The sequence below is a fragment of the Macrobrachium nipponense genome, chromosome 13 (genome assembly GCF_015104395.2).
Source record: "Macrobrachium nipponense isolate FS-2020 chromosome 13, ASM1510439v2, whole genome shotgun sequence".
NCBI lineage: Eukaryota > Metazoa > Arthropoda > Malacostraca > Decapoda > Palaemonidae > Macrobrachium > Macrobrachium nipponense.
Genome location: NC_087206.1, coordinates 5788996 through 5794182, shown reverse-complemented (window position 1 = coordinate 5794182; position 5187 = coordinate 5788996).

Below are 5187 nucleotides of genomic sequence, written 5' to 3'. Positions count from 1 at the left end.
ACAGGTTCTTGCCCTACCACTTTTGGGAAGGCATTCGTTATTATTATGTTCCAAATGTGTTACGTTCACATGGGTGTTTATTACTAGAAAGTAGCCGTAAATAGTACGTAACTATAAAAGCTGATCTGTTCGCAAGGGAATTCGTATCTCGTAATATCGAAATGAAAGACAACACTCATAGCTGGTATCAAACGAATTCATGCAAAAACTGACGATGAAAAAGTGAACCGATTACTTTTGAGGGGAGTAAAACTTTATATTCAAACCGAAAAGTATTCTAGACAAAGGGATCGATGTTAGTATAAGAGGAAAGGACAACGTTGGTAGATAAGAATATTTTGAAAAAATTACTTTTGGTGTATTATGGAGGATATATTTACATGAAGATTCCCTTCAATTTTTTCTAGGCCATGCTACATCTCCCCATTCCTTTTATTAATCAAGAAAATCATTAAATATCAGCATGATGGCCTATAATGAATGGGCCTACTTATAGCATCAAGTCTCCAAGAAATTTTATTTGTGAATAGCTTTGAAAAGGTGTTAGAGATGCCTCTACTTCCGCATATGCTGTGTGGTGCACCACTTAGCCCCGTTTGCTAGGTCCTTGCGTTGCTCCCAGTGGGTGTCACATAATCGGTTTCATACAATATATGCTTTGGAGAGAGAGAGAGAGAGAGAGAGAGAGAGAGAGAGAGAGAGAGAGAGAGAGCATGCGAATATAGTAATCTGGCTCATTCTTAATCACAAGGACAAGGAAGTCATTGTTAATAAGTAGAAAGTGCGTAAATATTATTACTTTAAATGCTGCCTTTTAATTCAGAAAGCGCAAGTAACTTTCAATATTCAGATGATAACCTTTTGGGAATATTTTAACTATGACAATGATAATATTAATGCACAAGATTACTGAGTATAACTTATTTACGTGTAATGTTGTATTATAGCTAACTACTTTACTTAACACTCGAAGTACTCAAGTGTTAAGTAAGCTACTCTATAAATACACATAAACAAGTTGTACTCAGTAATCTTGTGGGTTTCTTTTTCCATCATCAGAAGAAAACTGAAAGAAGCTTTTGTTTGGTTCAATAATAATAATGATAATAATGGAGAAACAAATCAACAGTTATGTAAATGTACATATATTTAAATTTAAAACTATAAGGATAGCTTTCGGGAATCTGTTCGTTCCCCTTATCCCTTATAAGGGGAACCAAACAGATTCCCGAAAGCTATCCTTAAAGTTTTATATTTGAATATATGTACATTTACATAACTGTGGATTTGTTTCTCCATTTGAAGACTCGTGCTACTATGAGGATTTTTAATGATAATAATAATAAAAACCAGAATTTAGATAATGGAAGGTGACTTCAGATAAAAATTTCCAAGAGTTCAACCAGCATATGTCCGCTAATTTGCCCGTGGATTCACTTTCACCCAACGACAACCACCTGTTCTGAACCCGTCCTGGCATAAGGCCAGTATGATGTAAACAACGCCTCCCTCGAAGACTACGTTCATTGCATGTGTCACAGGTTCCAGAATCGCATTAACTCCCGAACAATCGGCTTCGGCAGCTGGACCAGAAGAGGATTTCATTGTGTAGCCATAACTTCCCGACCTCAGCTTCCAGTTTCCTCCTAGCTGGTATATCTGCATGCCATTCGCATCCCGTTCCAAACGTCATTTCGCTGCTGCGAAGTTTACATAAACTCGGTTTCCAGTTCGGGAGAAACTTGCTCCTGGAACTCATTACAGTCAGCCACATCGTTGAAGACTTTACAATGGCCTTCGATATCACGTCTTCGTAGAATATTTATAACTCGATTTCTGTAAACCCTTTTGCCTTCTGGGAGTTGCGATGAGTTTATTTTTGGGCTCCGGCAGTTGGTGGTTATTAGCGGTCATTCAGTTTGTCAGGGTCCGGAGGTGCAAACCAGACCTCCTGTTCGTCTTTCGCAAGATCTCGTAGCGAAAAGCCAGGTTACGATATATCACCCTACTACCCTTTTTCGGTTAGTCCCTTTTTCTATTCTTGCACTGAGATATTCCTTCACATCCTTTTATAACGACTACTGACATTCCTGAGATGCATTCTACGTTGCTCGTACGCAGATTGAGTGATAGACACTGAAATAAAAGCCAATAAATAGACATTATTTTCAACTCTATGTCAGTCGAAAGATTGGAAGATGCCACTCCTGTTTAGCACGTTTTAATGTTTACTTAATAGGAGATGTTTATGACATGTACATTTAGATTGCAATAGCAAATTATAAGTGAGTCTTTTAGTTCGCATTCTGTAGCAGGAGAGAAATTATAATTTCAGTGAGGAAATGGAGCTATTTAATGTGTGTGTGTACTCACCTGTCCTTGGGTAAATAATAAAAGCAGATGCACAGATGTGTTTTCTCTAGTTTATACTGGGTTCTTCAGTCTTCGGCCCTTAATATGAAAAGGAGGAAGCCCACCTTACGTATCAAAAGGAAGGGCAGAGTCTTCCTGATTTTCCGTCATAGTGGGAAGACGTTGCCTCGTTAAGCAGGCTACGAAATCACTCGGGTGATGAGAGTAACAGATGAGGGATCGTCTGAAACAGATGATGCCTCTAGTGGGCCGATTACCTTTGGTACCCACGGTAGAGAGAGAGAGAGAGAGAGAGAGAGAGAGAGAGAGAGAGAGAGAGGAATGTATGTTCCGATAATAAAGAGAGATATATATCTAATCTTCATTTGCGCAGATTTATTTCAAAATCACCTAATACCTGGCATACGTGAATTTTTAATAGATTAAAATCCCTAACACCTGTCTTTATTAATAGATAAAGCCTCATTTATTCTAAGTGATAAGAACCCATTTATCAAAAAAGAATAAGAACTCATTTATTCACAAACTAAATTCTGTTTTCTTGACATTTCAGCAAAAAGCAATTCATGAGACGGACTACCATTTATGACCAAGAGCAGAAGTGGTTAAGCATTTAAATAAATTTAGATAAATACACAACTGAGGAGAATGAATGACACACAATAAACTATTCTCTTTTGATAAAATACATTCATGAATTATCTATTTATTTGTGTATTTGTTTCTTGCATTGGCAAACAAAGAACATTAGAATTTACCGAGATATGACTGCTGTAGCTGAAATAACAACGATTAAGAGTCTCAGAAAACTGTTCACAATGCTGGCATTGTTTCCAATGCTGAAATTGCTCTCTGTGAAATGTAAACATTATTATTTATTGAGCCGCTGAGAGTGACTGAACCACTCTCGTTCTTTTACGTAATTATTCACGTTGTTTGCAGTTTTATTGTTGCCATTTTTTTCATTCGTATCGTACTTTTCCGTTTATCCGCTTTCTTTAACATTCTTGTTCACACAAGGGTATTTTGCAAGGGCCTCAAATGCGTTTCTTCCAAAAAATGATGATTTTATATATATATATTATATATATCATATATATGTAAAATAGTACATATGATACATATTTTAAAAAATAAATGATAAATATGTATACATATATATAGTATAAATATATATATATATATATATATATATAGTATATATTATATATATATATATATATATATATATATAGATATATATATATATATATAGATATATATATATATATATATATATATATATATCTATATCATATATATATCATATATATATATATATATATACTATATATATATATATATATATATATACTTATATATTAAATATACACTGTGGAATTCTGCGTTTTCTTTCTAGGGAGGAATTGACAATTATATATTCAAATTTATATAGCCTTGTGGTTTAAAGCGCTTCACTGTACGTCCTGGTTTCTTGGTTCCATGTTTCGCGCCCATTAGCAGCCGAACGAATTTCTCATCAATTAAAACTTAAAAATTTCCCCTTCGGAAATTAACATATATGACAATACATTATTTTCCGAGGTAGAACGAATCAGATATGAAAGGACATTTGTAGTGTAATGCGTATATATAAGAATCGCGGTGATGTGATAAGACTCATATATATAACTATACAATGATATATATATATATAGTATATATATATATTTATATATATATATATATATATATATATATTATATATATATATATATATATCTATTATATATATATATATATATAACAGATTGCACAGCTCCCGACTTAAAGAGAGTCTGTCGTCCCGAACTTTCACCATCTTGAACTTATCTCCTTCAAATGAAACGAAAGGCTCCCGGAGGAGATGAGACTGACTCTCTCCTCCTCCTCCTCCTCCTCCTCCTCCTCCTCCTCCTCCATCTCGTCGTCTTCTCCTACTCCTCCCTCTCCTCACCTTCTTCCTCTTACTAGTCCTCTCCTCTCCTACTCCTCTTCTCCTCTTCTCCTCCTCATCTTCTGCCGCTACCTCCTCCTCCTTCTACTCCCTCTTCTCATCTTCTTCCTCCTCCTCCTCCTCCTCCTCCTCCTCCTCCTCCTCCTCCTCCTCCTCCTCCTCCTTCTTATTTCCTCCTCCGCGCGAGAGGAATAAGGAGGGAATGCAAATAATACTCCGCTTTGATTTCACTTATTGAATTTGTCTTCCCCTGAGCAACGGGGTGCTAAGTAAGTGCCACGGGGATTTTTCATTTGCTGCCTCCGGAGGAATTTCCGGAATTATGAAGGGATACAGTGGTTCGCTTAATTAGTATCTGTGTATGTATATATGTATATATACACATACATACATACATATATACATACATATATATATATATATATATATATATGCATGTATGTATGTATGTATATATAAGTACATACAATGTAAATAGTCTTTTGTTTACATTAGTAAAGTTTTCATCTAAATGAATATATGTATACACACATATATGTGTATGTATGTAAGTATGGTATATGTGTATGGCTGTGTAAAAGATGCCACTCTATTATATCATTTTTTATCATGTTGTCTTTTTCCGCTCCAGCGTTCGCTCCTATATATATATAATATATATATAAGATATATATATATTATATATATATATATAATATATATATTATTACGACTGCAACATGCTCTTGCGGAAATAGGCAGCATCCAGAATATAAATATAGCATACAGGGAACCGTCTGGCCATGGTAAAATGGTTGAGTGAATCTGAATATCAATTAACCACCGTTTGAGGTTTAGTA